Source organism: Xyrauchen texanus, chromosome 24, assembly GCF_025860055.1.
Source record: "Xyrauchen texanus isolate HMW12.3.18 chromosome 24, RBS_HiC_50CHRs, whole genome shotgun sequence".
NCBI classification, from domain to species: Eukaryota; Metazoa; Chordata; class Actinopteri; order Cypriniformes; family Catostomidae; genus Xyrauchen; species Xyrauchen texanus.
The window spans coordinates 12,306,311-12,328,659 of NC_068299.1; the positions used below are offsets into that span (position 1 = coordinate 12,306,311).

The 22,349-nt window shown below is 39.4% G+C and overlaps 1 protein-coding gene across 1 annotated transcript in view; it reads right to left on the reverse strand.

Annotated features, from left to right (window-relative positions):
• LOC127618298 (neurofilament medium polypeptide-like) overlaps positions 1-22,349 on the reverse strand; it is a 741,913-nt gene that overhangs the window by 263,486 nt on the left and 456,078 nt on the right. Inside the window, exon 4 of the mRNA XM_052090681.1 lies at positions 18,685-18,806. The gene's annotated coding sequence lies outside the window, so the exon portion shown is untranslated. The remainder of the gene's footprint in view (positions 1-18,684; positions 18,807-22,349) is intronic.

Consider the following 22,349-nt stretch of genomic DNA (forward strand, 5'->3'; position numbering starts at 1 on the left):
AAGCTCAAGCAGAGGCCCGGACACAATCAGGAGCCTACTGCATCAGGAGAAAGCCCCAGCCATGACCCCAGACCCAGCAGCCCTCATGCCTCCAGTCGCCCTCATGAAGATGTGGGCAGATGATGATCCCGAGGCCTTCTTGGATCTGTTTGAGAGGACGGCCATGATCTGGGGCTGGCCCGCTTACTCATCCCACTGTTATCCAACAGCGTTTCTGGAAGAGGCCGTACAACTGGCAGAGGACCATATATCGGCGTATCAGAGGGCGGAAGAGCCCTCCCACACTCTCTCTCTCTCTCTCTCTCTCTCTCTCTCTCTCTCTCTCTCTCTCTCTCCCTTGTGTTTCCCCCTTCCTATCCCTCCTCTCACTCTGTCCCTTTACTGCAGTCCATCCCAATACCCCAAAGGCATGAAAATGTGCCACCGAAGCCAGCTCCTAGTTCGTGGTGGTTTGTCCCTCCGACAGTGGCCCCAGTGTTTCGTCAGGTGGATGTACCAGTCAACACAGGTGCAGGCGTAATGCCTGGGCTGGCCTGCTGGAGTTTTGGGACCCGGGTCACTAACGGGACCAATGCCCAGTGATGGAGCACAGGCTGCCCCCGATCGAGCTGGAGCATACAGAATACCAGTTTGTGTCAAGGGGATTACACATCAAGCCTTGGTGGATACGGACTGCCAGACCACCAGACCCCTATGCACCAATGTTTGGTTCAAGACAAGGATTTGGGTACTGGTAAAAGGGTGAGGTGTGTGCATGGGGATATTCACAATTATCTATTATTATATTTCAGGGTCAAAAGCATAGAGTGGAGGCTACGTTTAGTTCCTTCCTTACCCATCTACTGATTTTAGGAACTTACTGGCTGGAATTGAAAAATGTATTAAAAGGGAATATGTGAGGATGGGTCCGGCGATAAAGTCGTAAGATGTGAAATGTGCAATGCCTTGGCAGTGGAGGCAGAGCCGGGGTGGCCTTAGTCAGCTCCACGTCAGCTTGACTTAAGGGAGGGGAGGCTTCAGCTCTGACCAAGTGAAATTTATTGATGGTCAACGACTACAACCGAAAATTGCACTTTCATATCCATATTTCGCTATTATAAATGAGCATTTGTAGCGAGTGTCGCAGGATGCTCAGACAAAAGAGGATACAATCTAATTGTTAATACAACAAAACATATCAGGATATGTTATTCCAGACGGCTCATTATAATCCAATGGCGGGTCACTTAGGGCAGGAAAAGACACTGAATCGACTAATGGCCCATTTCTATTGGCCGGGCATTCATGCGGATGTTCGCAGGTGGCATGCGGTATGCCATGAATGTCAGCTGGTGAACCCGGCGGCTACCTTAAGAGTGCCATTGCGCCCCCTCCCATTAATCGAGGTCCACCAGAACCAATACAAAGTGATGTCCATGTGCTCTCTGCTCTAATGGCCCCCCAAGCTCCATGCCAATTATTTCAGTTAAACACATTACACATTGATTTGACGATACTTTCAATCTAATCTTCAGAAAATCAGCTGAAATAAATGTGGTTACCATGGCAATGATGTCATGCCCTCTATGTCGTCCTGTCAGTCAGTGCAAATGCCCTTACATAACTGTAAAAAATGACTAAACAACTTAACAGCTCAAATAATACATGAGTTTTAAGAGAAGAATTAATGCCAGTCTTTTAGTAAAATTATAAGCTTCACATTTCTTTTTTTAAACCCTGGAAAATATAAATTGTGACGAGGAGGGGGTCCGGGCCTTGAGTGTGCACGGCCGGCCCCAAATCAGCCGAGGAGAGGGATAAGGCCGAGCCGGATATGGCAGTTCGGGAGAGAAAGAGCCATATGCAGCTGCCTTGTGTGTGTGTGTTTATTTTTGTGTTTTTTTACCTTTTTGTTTATTAAATATTACTTTGACTGTTCAGCCAGTTCCCGCCACCTCCTTGCCCATTTGAACCATGTTACATAAATAAAATTATTAATTGTTTTGCTTTTTTAATTCATTGTTGTGATAATCAACATTATGGCACAAATGCTGTTGAATGAGCTTAACTTGTATTGAACATGGAACATTCCTTTTAATGTTGAGATTTGGGGATTGTATTTTTAATTTTAGGTTCCAGTGTTGTGAATTTTGTGTTAAAATGTGTACCTGACATGACAAGTCTACTCATAATTACACATGGAATATGAAATTATATGGATAAAATAGGCTACTTGAATTTGTAAATAAATACAAATCTAAAATGTGGCTAAATAGTAAAAACTAAATATAAAATAAAAAATACACTTTCACAAACTATATATTGCAGAAGTTTACATACCACTTTTGTTTTGGGCCTATACATTTTCACACCCCTTTCAGAATGTATGCAAATATAAGAGATAAAAGATCATATATTTTGTGTAGTACTGCCCTTCAAAAGCTACATTACACAAAATGTATTGCAATTTTCACAAATCATCCTGTTCTATAGTTTGCATCCCCTTGGTTCTTGTGTTGCCTTCTGAGTATCAATGAATGTTTGCACTTTTTGTAATAGTTGTGTTTTTATCCATAAATTGTCCTAAGCGTCAAAAGCTGGATGTTTATATCATTTAGCCACTGTTTGGAAGAACTCAAATGTGCAGAAGATGCTGGAAAACCAAAGAATATACAGTATTTTTCTGAAATAAAATGTGCAGCTTCACAGCTCAGGACAAAGTAGGGACTCATGAACAATTATTACACAAACTGACATTAATCATAGAGAAAGCAACACATCATTTTAAAGGGTTTGCTCTAATGCTCGCGTGCAGTCTGTCTCATGAGCACTCCGAGGAGATCCACGGTCGGTGAAGAGTTTCACTTAATAATACATCAGATTTCAGTTTGTTTCTCGCCAAACCTTATCGTATTCCTTCAGAACGAGACATGAGTCACATACAATCATTTGTTAGACTTCAGAATAATACTACTGTGTTCTTTTCAAGCTTGAAGAAGTGGTCACCATAAATTGACATTGTGTGACATCACTGAGCACAATATTCTCCCTTAGTGTTAAGAAAAAGAAAGAAAATAGTTTGGAGTTATAACAACACATGGGTAATTAAACAATGACTGAATATACATATCTGGGTGAATAATCCTTTTAGAACCAAGGGAATGTAAACTTTAGAACAGGATCGATTGTTTAAATTCAGTTACTATTTTTATGCATGTCTTGTGGAATATATGATACTATCTGTTGTCAAATAGCTTTTTTAAGGAAGTGCTAAATATATTTTTATGATACCTCTTATTTTATTTTATTGATTTTTTTCAAATTATAACAGACAGACACATCAGGGTTTTAGGTGCACAAGTAGTGTGTAGAACTGCTCCACGTTTTCCACGAACTACCCATATTTTCATCATTTGCAGTCAAGTCATGAGATGTAACTTCTCAGCGAGTGCTAATTACTACTGTGTTTACTCATTATTTTCCCAAACCAGACAGCAGACAAAAAAGTAATCTCAGTATATGATTTCTTTAGATAGGGATCATTTTAGATAAAAGTAAATTCAATTGAAAGGATAAATTGAAAAAAAAAACTAAATTAAAATTCGAAACAATAATGGTTTTAATGACTAATGCAGCTTTCAATTTCTTTAGTCTAAGTTTGAGTTGAGGGAAAAGAAACAAATAACTGAAATGTCAACAGAAAACAATAGGAAGTGTGTTGAAGGACAGTTTTGTCTTCAAACACCTAAATCATATGCTTTCATTCTGAAACCACTCAGCAGGAAACTAATCATAAAATATAAGGTGTTTTCTCCAATGCTGGGTCGTACAAACCTTATCCAGCACCACATCAAGACTGCGCCCGGGGTAGTGATACTTAGCCATCCCTACAGACTGCCCGAGCACAAAATGAAAATAGTTTGGTGAGAATTAGATGCAATGCTCGATATGGGAGTAATAGAGGAATCCCACAGCGATTGGTCCAGCCGATTGTTCTACTTCCTAAGATTGACGGGTCTGTGCATTTCTGTGTGGATTATAGGATAGTCAGTGTGGTGTCTAAATTTTATGCATACCCAATGCTTCGTATTGATGAGTTGCTCAATCGGTTGGGCACAGCTCGCTTTTACTGGACACTGGATTTGACAAAGGGTTATTGGTAGATCCCCTTAACGGCAATGTCCCATGAAAGAAACTGCCTTATCCATACCGTTTGGATTACACCAATTTGTGACAATTCCGTTAGGGTTGTTTGTGACCCCAGCTATGTTTTAGCACCTTATGGACCACAGACCACACTGCTTCCGCCACATCTGGATGACATCATTATTTACAGTAATGATTGGCAGCAGCACATGCAGCATCTGAGGGCTGTTTTGAGGTCGCTGTGATGGGCAGGGCTCATGGTAAACCCTAAGAAGTGCGCAGATGGATGGGTGGAGGTAAGGTATCTGGGGTTCGATTTGGGCCACGGGCAGGTGTGTCCCCAAATTTATAAAACTGCGGCGATTGTAACCTGCCTGAGACCCAATACCAAAAAGGACTGAGAGAGACAGTTCCTGGGGCTGGCTGGCTGGCTTTATAGAAGGTTTGTGCCTAATTATTCCGATGTCACCTGCACTTTGTGGCAGACCGCTTTAACATTCACCTGATTTCTATCTCCCTTTCATTTTACAGACAGACGATTCAGACAGGGGGCTGGGGGGTGATGGAAGGGGAGGAACGCCCGGATGCTGTACATAAGTCGCAAGTTCTCACTGAGGGAGACTAAGTACACCACCACTGAAAAGAGTGTCTTGCCATCAAGTGGGCCATCCTCACTCTCCGGTACTACCTGTTGGGGCGGGCCTTCACCCTCTATTCATATCACGGCCCACTCAATGGATCCACCACATGAAAGATACCAACCCGCGGATCACCCGTTGGTATCTGGCTGTTCAGCCGTTTTGTTACGTGGTGGTCCACAGACCGGGGTGCAGATGGCTGTCACGGACTTCCTTTCCAGAAATGGGGGGCAGTGGTGGGCAGACCAGATGACGCCCCGGCCTGAGTCGGGTGGTGGGGATATGCGGTGGCGGGGGTGTGGTCGAGCATTCGTCCGGAGAGAGAGTAAGCGGTAAGGATGCACAAAACTGAGCGATATAATGTCGAACACCTGTTTCTGATTGCAGTAAGCACAGGGGAGAGCGATAAAAAGGGACCACGCCAGAGACGAGAAGAGTGAGAGATACCTGAGAGAAAAGACTGTGTTAAAAGTGTGACCTAATCTGATGAGTGTACTGCTGAACAGCCCATTTGAGTAGGTTTAATTAAAGTTCTACCTTTGAGTTGTAAACCCGAGTTTCCCCTTTACTCCTTTCCCACCCTATGAACCTCTTACAATTGTACATGCATAATTTGTATTAAAGCTGCATATGTTAATATCTAAATACAATTTAAATATCAGAGGAGATCAGTTTGTCAAAGGTGGTCACATTACTGCAAAGGCACATACACAGAGCAATGCGCCAAAGCATAAATATCAGAGATGTTTTATAACTTCACGCCCTAAATTACACTGTCTCCTGCAGAGAAAATATTCAATATTTGAAATTAGTTATAAAATCCATATAAATATAGACATTAATTTTAAAATGTGTTGAACATGTTTCGAGAAGGAAAAAAACAAATGTCGGTGCTGGATTCTGTGTGTAATCAAGCCATCTGGTGGCTTTCTATTTTTAATTTATCTTTGGAGCTTATATAAAAATGTGATGCTGAATTGTGTCGAGATACTATATCAGAGGAATACTGTTGAGGAGTAAATGTCACTTACATGATAAAACCCTTGTAACAAGATTAAACCTAATTTGGTACATCATTGCCCAACCCCCAAAAAAGCTGAGGCACTTTATCGGTTGAGCATCTCTCAGGTACTGAAACAAAGACCAGGTTATTTCTCCCTTGGGCAAAACCCTCAAGAAGTCTGTCAACACCACCAAACATGGCTGCCAGCCACAGAAATCACTCAGCACACCTGTCACCATTACCTCCAGACAATAATTTGCTCAAACCTGTAACAAGCAGTTAGAATTAGCTGAGGGTTATTAAATATGTCCAACATTTGATATCTGGACTACAAAGGAAATCCAATAAGATGCCGGGTGCTTTTTTTTCTCTTTCTCTGACTCACTGGCTGTGCCAGGCATAAATTAATGTGCGTATGGAGAGTGATGTCACAGGATGCGAGGCGACCACTGAGGCCTTTAGCAGCTCTGCGGGAAAGCAATCTGTGTGTGTCTGGAGGTGCAAATATACAGCGGGCACCTGTTTTCATACACAGAGTGCTAGTGTGGACAACGCTCATCTCCTCTGTGAAACACGTAAAAGGTGTGGAAAGAGTCTAGGTGCTGTAAAATGTACAAATTTAGAAATTTACCACTGTTCCAATCAATAAGGTCTACATAACCATTAAAAAGGCTTGGACACACTTGAAAACATTTTAGAAGAACAGTGAAGTCAACAGAACTTTAAAATAGGAACAATAAATAGGAAACAATCAATATATTTTTATTCTCTCCAACCAACTTCATGAGGTATCCACCTAGGATGCTTCAAATAGTATAAAATGGAGAACCAAAAACATAAAAGATCCTAGGTGGATACCTTATGAAGTTGGTTGGAGAGAATAAAAACATAAAATAAAAAGCAAGTATCACAGACACACACACACACACACACACACACACACACACACACACACACACACACACACACACACACACACACACACACACACACACACACACACAAATATGCAAATGTTTTGAAAAAAAAAAAAACCGTACTCAAGACGCTTCACTGTGTGTGTATCACTCCACTTTAGTTCTAAACTAAAGTGTATCTGTTAGGAGTTACTGGCTTTATTTTTGAAATTACATGTTAGCCAGTAGGTGGTGGCAAAAGATAATTTTTGTGTGTAATATGAGCCAGTTTGTGACAAAGTGAATCTGTTAGTCGTTGTTTACATAGAACAGCACTCTGTGAGTTTCCAAATTGGATACATACTGTTTAAAATGGCGGAGGACATCGCTGATTCTATAGTGAATGATATTTGCTAACCGGCTACCCAAAATAGAGAGGAATACCCCACTTGGACATCTATATTAACACTGAGAAAACTTACCTTCAGAAAGCTGTAAGCAAGGTAAGATGTGGCAACAGGTGATCGCACACGCTCCATCTCTCTCTCTCTCTCTCTCTCTCTCTCTCTCTCTCTCTCTCTCTCTCTCTCTCTCTCTCGCACTCACACACACACAAACAGCGATTCTGAAATTGAGACGACCAATAATGCCCTCTGACCAAACACACTCTGTTTCACAATTCTTGCCTGTGGAAAAGCCAATGGCCTGGAAAAATTAGCAGCTTCTTTAAAATACAACCACAGGGAAAACATAAAGCAACTCTAAAAAAATTTTTTTAAAAAGAATAATTTTGTATTCAGATACAAACAAGTACAAAACCTTTTAGTTGTTAGTGTGAGAAGATTGGCTTGTTTTTCCTTCATTACTTGTTGAAAAGTTGCATGATGCAGTAGCAGTGTCATGTTTCATGTTATGCCCTGCAAACTTTAATTAAATATGTTATAAAGAACGCACAGATTCATAGGCCTCATTACAGTTGATTCGATAATATTTAAAATATCCATATGTGGGCGTTCAATTGAAAATGCCCCCATGCTTAACTGCTTCGAAGTATAATGAAGAGAGTGTAACAGGGAAGGAAGAATTGCAAGACGGGTATAAGACAAAGATGCACTTTGCATGCTTGACGGCACCATGATTATCTAATCAGATTATTCAGATCTAGACATGCTCTCATGACATATGGAAGTGAGCAACTCTAACTCTAACACCCACAGTACGTTCACTGACCATCTGATGAAGGTTGTACACAAAACTTTCTCAATCTAATAAGCTCTGATCTGACTGGTTGGCTTTATGCAACTTCAAAGAGTAGGGGCACATACTGTTTTGTTTGTTTTGAAAAACTGATATCAATACCGATACCACAAATTCAACTGTAGGTACAAACGTGTGTCAGCTCTGTCTGTCCCTAACTGGCATCTGTTCTCTTCTGGACCACTTCTGCCTGTCTGTTAATTAACTGTAATGATGTAAACAAGAACTCATCCTGACTACCTTGCCTCTGCCACTGTAAAACCAATCTGTTAAAACAATCACCAGGGAGAGGCCACCTCTTCCACCTCACACCATCATCTCACACTGCAATCAACACCAATGCCCGTGATAAGGGCAGTAAGATGGAACTCGGGCAGCATAAGCTGATTAGGTGATTTCCTGCTCTTTTCGCAGCTAGGTGAATCTGCCTTGCCCCTGGGATGAAAGCTGTCAGCAAGAGTTAGGACACACATTGACATACCTTCATATATCTCACACCCAAATGTCTCTAATGAATAAACATTCTCCTCTCAAGTGAGGGCTCAGATGGATAACATTCCTCCTCCTTTCTTTATTTGTGTCTGAGATATTTTTTTTTACACTTGTGTTGAATGCTGAAATTTATGTCCTCTATGTACAATTCATGAAATAATTAAAGTGACTGGCAAAAACCTATCTACACAAACACCTACTAAACTTATCACTATGAGCAGGGTGACATCTATGAAATGGATTTTCACCTAGACTTTCAGGAAACAATAGATACTGTTTGCAGATGGTTTCTATAATGATATGAGAGCTCCTAAAAGTAACTGTGTACAGTAGTGGTGGACCGATAAATAGGTTTATGGATGAATGGACGAACGGATAGATTGACGGACAGACAGATGGACGGACAGACAGATAGATATTTTATGGATGAATGGATGGACAGATAGATGGACAGACAGACAGATAGATATTTTATGGATGAATGGATGGACAGACAGATAGATATTTTATGGATGAATGGATATACAGATAGATGGACGGACAGACATAGATATTTTATGGATGAATGGATGGACAGACAGATGGACGGACAGACAGATAGATATTTTATGGATGACTGGATGGACAGACAGATGGACGGACAGACAGATAGATATTTTATGGATGAATGGATGGACAGACAGATAGATATTTTATGGATGAATGGATGGATGAATGGACGGCTGGCTGGGCACTAATTTAAAAGAATCAACCTGTCCAATTAAGACCATTTGGAATATGATCAATCATCCTAAAAGCTCATTCTTAAATGGTATTTCTGCTTCAATATCAGCCATTGTGAATTAGCTTTGGCTTCCAGAAAGAAACACAAAGAGGAATACTCTTGTTTAATTTTAGAATATGAAGCCCACCCTAGGTAACGTCTAATTAACATCCACTCATTGTGAAATTCTTATCTCCCACAGAGCCACTGGAACAAACATCTGTTTAATCAACAATTTCCACTGACAACCTCTTGGCTGCTGATTCTATCCTATGACGCTGTCACAGAGGAATACAAACAATTGAAATTCGCCAGATGATCCCAAAGTTCCCTCCTTTGAGAAGTCATTTGACAAGTCGGCATTCAGGAAAGTTGGCACGACATATCAAAGCCCAGTCAAGTGGATGTAGGCTAATATAATCCATTGGCCTAAACTTTTCTGTCTTAAACTTTTGTTTCAAATAGGCCGGAGTCTGTTGTTTTTTTAGTTTTTTGAAGGGGGTCCATTACTCTAAAATTACCTCCAAAAGGAAGAAAGATAATGGTACGATGTTGAAGACGACTCCCCGAGGCTTATAATCAGTTAGTCACACCCCACTCGCATAGTGCATGCTTCATTTCCCTCACTATGTCCCTTCATCAGCCTTGATTAGACTGCTCAAGTAAAATGTCATATTTTACATACCTCCATATTTCAGTCCAACACCAAACCTGACTACAGCATCTGGATGATACAGGGTGAAATGTTAAGGGATGTACACCAATTCCTGTGTGTCCCAGTTTGCTATCTCACAAATTTGTCACTTTCAGAGCGAGGGCAACTCTGAAAATTACAGATGTGCTCTTCGTTAGTATGCGCATGGCAACCAAACAACCACGGCCCTAATTGGAGCTAATTGGCTTACCGTTGCCCGTTTCTAGATTAGATAAATAGAAAAGACAACACTAAGTGACACCATGACATTTTTTAAAGCTTCAGTCTAATTAACCTTTTAGATGCATGCAGGTGTTTGTATGTAGGGCAGAAGAAACAAACTTGGCCACATACTGTAGGTCTCGGGGAGGGGGTTGTGTTTTGTTTTGTGCTGTGGTGCAGACTCTGGTAGTAGAGCTGCTTGGGAACCACTGATATTAAAAACATAAACACAGAGTGTTTCGAGATAAAACCTCATCATTTAAATCTTCTGCTCATCACCAAAGCTCTCATCACCACACATATGGCTCCATGCATATGGATAATAACCCGGCAGGCTGTGCCTTGTGTTTTCCTGATTAAGTTTAGCAAAATGTAGTGAACAGTGTGAGCAAAATAATGCAATTAAAAAGTTATAATTTCCCTCATTATAGCTATTTGTGTATTTTAATATCCCTTGCATGCACACACAAAGAAACCACTACTCTGTTTCAGTAAAAAAGCATTAAAAGTCGATCAATGGAAAAGGGGAACACAGAAAAAAATAGAGTTTATATGGCTCCAACCATAAAGCTTTCAATACTGTCACGCTTTTATTGCAGTGTGCTTAGTGGTCTTACATGCACACCCACAATAAAAGCGTTATACCACTCACAGCTATTCAAGAAATAAAGCTGGTGCCAATTATACACTGTGACAAAAATGTATGCGCGAAAGAGAAGAAAGGGGTTGAGAGAAAGTTGGTGCATGATGTGTTAAGAACATAAACGTACATTCATTAATCACTCTGGTTGCTGAATCATTTAAAAGCGAAAGAGGAAGGGGTGGTCACTTGTTAAATTTTCCATGAAAACGTGCATAAAAATGAAGCAGCAAAACACTTTTAAATGCTGTGATAAAATTGTATAAGGGTCAATTTGTGGATTTGAAGTGTATATCATTATTTTGTGTGTGTATATATATATAATATATATACAGATATATTATATTACAGTATATTATCAAGCAAGTCTTTTCAGAAGGTTTCTGTTGTATTACAATAGACTGAAGTCTATGCTAGAGTGCCTTCAAAAACCAACCAGGTGAAGGCATCTTAGTACACAGGGTTTTTCACAAACAGTGCCTCAGTGCCTTCCTACATTTGTATATTGCCTGTGAAAGCAAAACATTTTAGGTTACAAAATTTCCAAAAATTGGACAAAATTTAAAGAGTGAAAAAGATCCAGTCACACTGCATTAATATCCGGACTTCATGCCACATGAAGAAGTGACCTGTCATCACCTGTGATCGCTTCGCATTAGCCTCTGTTTAGCGGCCCACCGTTTAGGAATGCAGCATCAGGATATGTTGCTCCTCAGATATTTAAAAGATGAAATTGAGTCAAGGCTGACATTTCCCAGGGACAAGATGCAAAGTCCCTCTCTTGACCCAGACAAGATGAGGGGTTAACAGGATAGACTTGTGGGGATTAAATCTCCCACTCATTTTCTCTGTGCCTTAATGAAAGGGTAGTACCTAGAAGCACCTCCACTAAGTGGATTTGGAACACAAAAACTATAGTACAAAGGCAAAACACATTTAATTATTACAATTATTATTATTCTAAAAAAAGAAATCACTAGTTATAACCAAAATCAGGTCTTGAAAGTCCAATGACGGATGGGATTGGCCCAACTATTCATAGATTGAAAACTGAAAACTAAGTGTGAAAATCGCAGTAACTTCAAAATCCACATTACAACTAGAAAACGTTGAAGCCATTTTCTCTGTTTCTGTATTTGGATTTTAAGGGTAGATACCCACCCAAATAAAAGAAAGAACCGGAAACACTGTCTGCATGAGTGTGTGTTGCTCCAGAAACTGGACATTCGATCTAACCACACAATACCATTCATCACTCATTCTGCTTGGAATTTAGTATTTCAAACAACAATTTGCAGTTTTGAGACAATCACGAAGTAAGCTAGTGCTATGATTCCAAAACACTTCAGTCCGGGAAGAGGGAGGCCAGTAAATGCTGTCTGGAGCTTTTTAACTGTCCAAAATGACAGGAGACCGCCCAGAAGTTTGTTTAATGCTTACAGTATCTACCAAAACATCACAATGACATAGCAATACATAAAGCACCTACTCACAGTTCCCTATGGTCTTAGAATATGGAGGTTTGTTTCTCAGGGGACTATTAGCTGTACATTAAAAACGCCTGAGGTACATAGGGTATTCTAAATGCAAGAGGGTTATTGTTTTTACATCACTTGTTTCCCTGACTTTTCTATAATAGACTCCTTAAGTAGGGTGGTTTTGTTCTTTCAAGCAAAAAAGGAGGTAGGTAATTTAATAACTTCACATTAATGACAACAATGACATCAATGCCATATAGTAAGTATAAGAAAGAGATAATGACGATGTTTTACTTGGTTATTTCTCTTTGTAAAAGGTCAGGACCAGGGGGTATGGCATGAGTTCTGGAAAAAAAATAATCACCTTGGAGAGGGGAATGGCTACCAGATGGTGTGTCCTCATACAGGAATGATTTGGTGGGAATGGGAAAAGTCTGGCATGGCTAACAAAGACAAGAGACTTAACCACCAACAGTTTCTTCAGGCAACAAATAAGCCTCTATGGACTCACTACCACTCAGACATCAACACCGGTGTTCTCTAAAGGGGAATAAACACTAAAGGAATATTCCAGATTTAAAACAATTTAAGCTCAATTTACAGCATTTGTGGTGGTATAATTTTGATTTCCACAAACAATAATTCTGACTCGTTTGTTGTTTTTATAAAAAAATAAAAAGAGCAAAACTTGTGGTTACAGTAAGGCACTTACAATGGAAGTAAATGGGCCCAGTCCATAAACATTAAAATTCACTTTTTTCAAAAAATGTGCCACAAGGCGTACACGTTATACATGTTAACATATTAGTGTAACATAATCTGGGATTTACTGGCATTACACTGTTTTACCAGATTACAGACAATTTAGTTGTAATGTTGGATAAATCTTTACACAAATCAGGTTAGTAATCAATTTTATCAAACAAAAATTATGTTAACACATGTAATGTTTACATCTTGTGGCTATTCTTTTGAAACCGTGTGTATTTTAATGTTTATGGACTATATAGAAGTACAGTATATATGGATTCATATTTTTTCTATATTTTCTTTGACATTTTTTATTTAATTTGGGGGGTAAATTTAGCAGTGGTGCTTTAATTAGCATGCTGTGTGTTAGCGGACAAGGTGCATGTTTAATTGGATCCCCTTTAAAGTACCGCTGCTAGAGTCATAAATATTCAGACAGATGCTTTTGGTAACTGAATGGTGTCCTGACTCAAGCTTTGTGTTTTTACGATACTGTATCAAGTAAAAAATGTGCCATAAGACCTAGCACTATATTCCAGCACGTCTCATGTAAACACCGTCTAAGAAATACTTCCGATTGGGGTCAAGTGAACTGAAAACTAGCCTAATTATGCAGCGCTTCCTTAAGGCTGATTAGTCGATTGGTTGTTTAGGCAACCTACCGATTAGTTGATTATAAAAATATGTAGTTTTGCACATTAAAAAAATGACTCATCTGCTCTCAATTGTTCCAAGTGTTCTGTAGGCAGGTTCCTTCACTAGTGATTTAGGTGCTATGGGCTGAAAAACAAAATGTGACAATTAACACCCTGGTTAATCACAACGTGTGAATGCTATATCGGCAACACTTCCTGATTCTCTGGGCTTCTGGATGGATCCTCTTCATTCCCTTTCTGGTCTTCACAATCATTCTCAAGCTGTTTCTCATTAACAACATTACAAAAAACGTCTACTCCTTCCCAAAAATACACCACAGCAAGTGTCACGAATTTAATGTCTCTTGAATCCCTCTAAAACTGACAGAGCGCTAGAGCAGGACTCTGCCCATCCAGGCAAGGCGGAAAGTTTTATTATCTCGACTCATTTCCATCGCATTCATTTTACCACAATGCCATCCATTTGAGCAACATCTGCTACCGGTGTAATTCAGCATAGGACTTTTTTTCCTAGGCATCCAATCAAGACATGGGCCACCGTAAATCATCAGTTCTCAGCGCCTCAGAGCACTTTGTGGCTTCATGGATGCATGGTAAATGCACTTCTCGAGAGCCACAGTCCCCACTATTCCCCAGACTGGCGTTCTGGAGTGCGGTTAGCTCTGCTGATGTCCTCAGACCAGGCCGCAGTCACACGCGGCTCCAACACGCCTCCAAGGGTACGTGACAGATTTCTCACTCGGTCACAGATATGAGCAGAGTACAAGAGAGGGAGTGTGTATCCGGGGTTCACATGGGACGGTGTGACCAGATGTGCTGGATGTGAATCACAATCTCTCTACACAAACACACACACACACACACACACACACACACACACGTTTCTCGAAATGGGGACATGCTTATTGCAATTACTATAAACTATGCCTAACCCACACCTTAACCCTGTGTTTAAAGGCTAGATATACTTTGTCCCTAAAGTACAGCTAAGTATGTTTTTTTCCTATCATGATGGGAACTTTCCATTGACTTTTATTGCTTTGACGCTGAGCTAATGATATTTTCTGCTATATCTGTAAATTGAGTACACATTAAAATCCCATCCATACATCTTTTATCCTAGGTTTACCCCAATATGGAACACACCAGAACCGACAAAGACAAAGTGTGAGAGTCCCCCATCACTTGCTCCTGGCCCAAAAAGCGTTAAACCATATTCTGGAGGTTAAGCACTTTGTGTCTTGGCTCAGAGAGCTCTTCATTTTTGAAGATGAAGCTCATCCTTTATTCAGCTTCACAGAGCAAACAGAGGTGTCATACTAAACTAATGTGCCCTAAACTATCGCTTCCAGTACAACATTACTCATCTTGTTGTACTGGAGCGTTTGTTGGCAAGCGACAATCGCATCAATGATTACCTACTAAACTTCCCCGCAGATAACACACCTGTCTCGAGATATTCATATTCATGATATAACATAAAAACAAAAGGAAAAACAAGGCATTTTATTCTACTGTAATACTGTACCTTAATTCCACAGTTTACTGTAATTCACAAAGTTAGTTGAAGATAGTGGGTATTTTTTTCAATGATAAAAAAAACAAAACCTTTCAAATATCTCAGCTTAACACGAAGACAAAAAAGTAAGTTGTAGGTTGACTTCCCCCACAAAAAATATCACTGCCTCTGTTGCACTATGAAAACATTGCTGTTTAATTGTGCATCCCACATAGCCTGACAAAGCAGCATTGTCTCAACCAATCGCGTGACTCTAGGGCAGAACAATCTTTTTTTTCAGGTGTGTTCAGGTAACCTGTTTGAAAGCAAGCATATTTTATTTTTTATTTTCAATTCTATTTAGGGATGCTATAGTGCCACATAAATTACACCATTTTATATTTAATTGAAATCATTACATACAATTTCAACTATACTCTCAGGGCTGTCATACTTGCATTTTGGCACTGCTTTACATTCAGCAATTCTCCTATCTAAAAATATGTTCACAGGTTTATATTGCTTGAGATAATCAAGAGAAATGTGTCTGTGCTGCACATGTGGGCCGCAGCGCATGTTTAGAGCTCTTTCAGCCTGAGGGGCCGTCTCTGGGCTCTCAAGAACAAGGATTAGCTTGAGAGCTCATCCAATTCCCATCTATTAATGCTCATATTTATTTATTTATTTTTAATGCCTTTAATTCCCATGCAATGCTACAGTCTCCCACTGGGGGAGCTGTTCCTTTTCTAGAAAACTCCACTCTTTCTTGCAAAGCAAAAATCAACCAATTTTTTCTTGGAGATTTATCCACTACATCAGCTTGGAAGAGACACAGGCATAGCCCATTAAAATAGAGGGATTTAATAATTTCACAGTGTACAAAATGCATTTATATATACATAACAGGACAACTTCATTGGCAACATCTTTGTATGTTTAGTAACAATAATTGATGGATATTAAACTATAAAAAAGTTTGTCAAATAGAGCAGATGCCCTCAAAATATAGCAATACAACTGAAGGTGTTCTGATCCACGTCTTTTAAGGATAGAAAAAATGCCCTTCGAATTTATAAAAGTTCTCAAATTCAAATGTAAATTAGCTCAGAGCTGGTTCTAACTCTGTCTCATTTTATGAAATGTGAGAATTAATGGACACAAATAACGCTTGCAATGCTCTGGGATCCCACTGGGGGAGCCGTTTTTCGTCTGGAAAACTTCTCTCTATTTTTTTCTAGGCCAAAGCAACCCATTGTTTCCCAATGAGTTTAGGACTAATCTACAAGGTAAGTGGCCTGGAACCCCAGCCATAAATCAGCCACAGAAGAGCCACTGGCATAGGTCATTAAAAGGGGGAATTTAATAATTTCACTTTATTCAACATATGGCAAAAGTGAGTATACTAAAGCACCCGAGAGTGACGACAGAACTCATCGGACACAGTCCAGTCAATCCCAGGTCCACAGCGTTTTCTCAGAGGTTCAGCAATAATCTGTAGCAGATGTCTAAACACAACCCACTGCCTCAGAGTAAAAACAAAGCCCTGTTTCATGTCAATATATTAATTATTGAATAAATAAAAGAGGGAAGCTAAATAAATGTGTGGAATGTGAATGTAAGAGAGTGGGTCCTGTAACAACACTGCTTACAGGAAGAAATAAAGAACAAGGATGTACGGACCCTTTCCTTGATTCTATTCTACATAATGAGGTCTGTAAGAATCACTAGCCTTTGCTATAGAAGTATATATCCCAAAGCTCCCAACCGCATTCATGACCTTCTATGTGGGCTGAAGCTGTGAAGGTCTGTGTATGCCAATAGATAACAGAGTAAACAAAATCACTTATAAGCATTTAACTCCCATTGTCACGTGAAGGCGTGTCATGTGCCTTCATATAAAAACTTTTTTTTAGGGGGCACAGGGGGCAGTCATGGCTCACTTCACATCTTAGGCAGGTTAAGAAATGATCAGAGCAACAAAACAGAAAAAAGTAAAAAGCTAAATAAGGGCTTGAAACTGTCAATTTAAAGCAAACGATCTGCTGAAGTGTGTCTCGAATGGACATTCAGATATGTGAATGCACGCTTTCAACTAATCTTAAAAAAATAAAAACACTTTTGCACCAATAATCAAGTGATTTAATTATCAAATACACAAGCACATTTTTGGAAGTTGTATTCACAAGCCACTTGAAAATCGGAGCTCCAGTTTGAATGGACACTGGACTTGTGGCACTGCAACTGCATTTCTTGCAGCCAGTAGTGAATTCATGTTTGTCCTGTAATGGAATCTTAACTGCAGAATTCTACCCTTGTAATGATGATGAAGGCAGACCAGCTCATACTCATGGTGAGATTAAAGTGCTTCATCAAGTGCTGGATTTAATGATTTGTCCCACAAAGACAGTCAACCCATGGCTAAATGTGAGAGATCTTTATAGGGGCCTCTGCTGGTATAGCTGTGGAAGCTGATTGGTTGGTTTTCTGCATGGACCCTCTAGTTGTGGATACCGTGGGTTGAAGCAGATCCATAACTCATGTGCACCAGATGGTGGAGATAGAGCCAGCAGCTGGATCAGACTCCATGTCTTCCAGTCCAAAGCTGCTGGTCTTTGGCCAGCTTCATTAAATCCCGAGCTTGTCTGGTAATTTACTGAGCTGAGAAACAATCTGAATATACTTGCGGCATGGAAAAAATGAGTCCTATCCATTCCAGCTGTTCTATGGCATACTTACAACTGTCTGGATATTTGGTTATTTGCAGAAAAATAACCAAACTAAACACCTTTGTCACATTCACCAATAATTACAATAAATAAATACAAATAAATATCCTTGAACAACTTATGAAGTTGTTGCAGTGCACTAGGAACTTCTAATTTTGGTATAAGTTGTAGTGTCAAAAATCTCTCAACCCAAATATGAATTTGTTTCATGCTCATTTTCTAGATCTGCCTCAAATTACGAAAAGTAAGTTCAATCCAACGTACCATCCATCCATCCATCCCATTCGTCCAATCCATCCATCATCCATTTGTCCATCCATCAAATACAAACCTCCATCCAATTCATCCACTCCATCCGTGCATCTGTCTGTCCGTCCGTTCATCCATCCAATTTGTCAAATCCATCCATCCATCCATAAAATCCAAAGTTCCATCCAATTCATCCACTCCATTCGTCCGTCCGTCCATCCATCCGTCCGTCCATCCATCCTATCAAATCCATCCATCCGTCCGTCCGTCCGTCCGTCCGTCCGTCCATCCATCCATCTATCCATCATATCAAATCCATCCATCCATTTGTCCACTCCATCCATCCATCCATTCATCAAACCAACCAACCGACCATCCAACACAATGTGTAAACAAAGGAGCATGTACAACGCAACTCCATTGTGGTTTAATTTGACACTGCTTAAAATATTTAACTATAGTTTATTTTCTTTAAACATGTATGTTATGTTGCTGTCTTCCAAATAAAAAATAAATAAAATAAAAAACTGCCACAAAGAAGCCTGACCACTGGAGTAAACCATTTAAAAAGACTGTCTTGAAGGTTTTAATACTCACCACAGATTTCAAGTTATTGTCTTTCACCAGCTTGAGGGAGTTTTTGTAGCATGATTCGAGGTCATCTCTTTGGGACTGGCCAACATTTCCTCTGGCGACTGGGCCAACAGTGTGGATCACATCTGGAAGAGAGAGAGAGAGAGAGAGAAAAAAAAAAGCAGTTTCTCTATGTGCACTGTCAAAAATGTAAAGCTCTGTATCATAATTCATATTGTAAATATGTGCCACCATAGCAGACATGAATTTTCAATTAAAACTGTGATGCAGTAACACAGGGACAAATCCCAAAAGACAAACAAATATTAAACAAAGCTTCTTGTCACATCTCCAAAGGCAAGAAATACAAAAGAATGACAAATAGAACCTTTTCAAACTCTGTGGATCATGGGAAAGCATCCACACATTCGCAATCCTACTGGGTACAAACAGCATTTTTTTTTTTCTTAAATCTTATCACGCTATGAAAACAAGAGTCAAACAACAGTACAGAGAACCAACAATGGATCAAAAGGGATAATTTGAACAATCCCAAAAAACTGTCAAAATTCATATGCATTTATGCAGTTAATGAAATGGCAGAGCAGACTGAAAATCAATTACTGCATCCTTTTATCCTATCAATTCATACATTCATATCTGCTTGTAACTGCCCTCTTTATGCCTTTGAATAGTAATGAGCTAGGATGTCAGTCAGTGCCAAGGCTGGTCTGAGGTGGGAAGCAGGCTGGTTTAATTAAATCATTGGAGAGATGACAGGGGAGTCAAGGAAGTTGAGCATGAGTCTGAAAGAGAAATAATGTAGCCCTTCCTGCCCGACACCTCCAGGCCCTGGAAGGTGGGTGGCAGTGGGCAATTAATAACAATAAACAGGCCGATTTGCTAGGCTATCATCACAGAGACTGTCGCTTCTTTTTTTAGTCAGTATTTTACTGCAGACAGTCAACAAACCAACTTTACACAATGCAATTTATTATTATCCTGCATTTCAGAAAAGGGCACATGATTTTACCAGCATTTCTACAGGCGAAAAATAGGAATGACCTACTCAGTTCAGTGCCTGCTTTTGTCAAACAAATTATGTTAACCACTTTTGCAGTTAGCTTCAGCTCATGTTGGCAATGAAAATATTTTTTTTTGTTTACAACTTAATTCATTTTCTTTATTCAAAGAGGTAAGTAGCAACAGAAGTGGGCCTGGAGATGCTAGTAGACAGTACATCATAGAACACATTAAAAACACATGGCAAATGTTTTTTTTAAATTATAATAAATTATTAATTATAAATTCAGCTGTTAATGCTGACATAGTGAATGTACAGAGATTGTCACATACACAAATTGCTCTTTCCTGTATGTGTCCGTTCAGTTAAAGTCTGTGTACATAGAGGACCTGGAATGAGGAGTGTTTGCATTATTTAACAAAAGATTTCTATATTTAGTGTTTCGGCAAATGGGGGTGATTAAAGCTGAGTGCTTTTCTCAATGTATAATTCTGTTTCTTATGAATAAAAACTCAGTCAATTATTGATGTATTCCCACCATTTTTCTTTTCATTTCACAAGTGACGTGCCGGGTTTCAGGGGTACACAGACAGAAATATCTCTCAAAGCTACTAGGACTGAAACTAGACATTTCTAAGGAAGATGCATGAAAAGCTTTTGAATCAAAGACACAAATAATGTTTAATGCAATGAAATCCATCACTTAGGGCTATTAATCTCTCTCTCTCTCTCTCCTCTCTCTCTCTCTATACAAATATATATACATACACCAACAACCCAAAAAAAATATTAAATAGATATATCTTTTTTTTTTTTGGGGTTGTTGGCAGATAGGATGTTCCAAGCTTCTTGGAAAACACAGCACAGCTGAACTCAATCACAAAATTCAGTTTTGAAAATGACAAGTGAGCTCTGACAATTTAAAAGAGTCACTTGGTTTATTAAAACTGTGTGAACATATCCATATTTAACACTCCAAAACTGGAGTAAACATAGCCTCATCTACTGGCCTGAAAGAAATCCACAAAAAATTCTAGAGATCTGCTGTGTACTGTCAGAGTGTATTTTCTATGATTGCTTTCAGTACAGGGTAAATAAAATGATAATTTAAATGCACAATTACAGTTTTAAACTTGCAAACCTCATTTCCGAATGCCCATAGTACACATATGGTGTCAATTTAACAAACGTTTGTTAACATAGTCATATCAAGAGTTGCAAACTGCATTTAAAATCTGAATTAAATATACTGTTGTAATATGCAAAGATGAAACTACTGTCAGATTTTGACAGACATCACTGCATTTAGCTCACAGCGATTGGCTGCCACCAGGCATTTTTTGCCTCTAATTTGGATGAAGTTTATATTTTCTCAACTTTTTGCTACATGCTCCACTCTGCTGTGAATCACGCAATTCCCCTGTGCGAACCTGTCACTGGGCTTCCATAGAGAATGAATGGAAAATGCCCACTTTGCTCCACTCAGCACCAGTGGATATGTACAGACAGACAATATCAGTAAGCAATGAAGGATGTGAGTGCACTCTCCTGAGATCTGCATGACTTTCAGCCGAATCTATACATATAATTTAAGTTTGCTTCACCCCGCCCACTGTACCACCTGCTGTTTCAAGAATTACAGCACTTATATCATGTAATGACAATGAGACAGGACAATGCCTGCAGTGATGATCTCTTGGGAAATAGCAACATCAGCAATGTTGCTTGAACAGCATGCCGTCCAAGGTGTGTATGTGTGCGTGTTCTTGGTGTTAGTGTTACCCCTTAATGAGGCTGTAGCTATATGAAATATCATCTCTCCCCAGACCAGCAGGACTGCACCCGACTAGCTTGATGGAACCATAATGTAACCCGCACCCAGTTGTTTTCTATGCATAATACATGAACCTCCAGACCACTAGAGCAACAACCCTTCAATTAGAGGATGGAGAACCAGAACAGACCATTTATAAATTCATGAAACTATAGCTATGCCTGTATTGTGCGCATGCATGATATCTACACATATATAAATAATTAAGAGTGCACTTTTTTTTTTTTTTTTTCACACATTCAGATTCAAATTGTGCATATTTTGCTTTGAGCAATTAAGTTCTCGGTTTGGGATTGAGAATTTTTTTTTTTAAATGGAGCACATATGCAAAGAGGAAATACAGGAGGAAATAAAAACAGGCTTTAAATAATGATTCAGCATTAACATGAACCTCACTTACATGTACTGTAAAACAAGATACATCAAACACGACAAAAGGTACAAAAGACTGGAAAAAATTAGCTTGACTATAAGATTAGACAATGACTAGATGAAAACACAAGGAAACATTCATTACTTTTACGCATGCATGAGGGAGGGCAAATGTTTCACACTCTGTTGATGTGTTTGTAGACTAAGGAGATGTTTTATGGTGGTCTATTCCTATGTTCTTGCATTTACCTGACAACAAACAGATCCCAGGAGAATATATGTTTGGAATGAACATTCAAATTTTTTTTGGAATTTGATAATTTTCCACGGCACACAAGTGTGCTGCGGCACAGTGGTTGGGAAACACTGTATTGATTTAGACCATTACTATACCGCTTAACTGATTCATTGAAGAGAATCGACTCAAATGAGCAATTCATTTGCAAATCAGAAATGGTT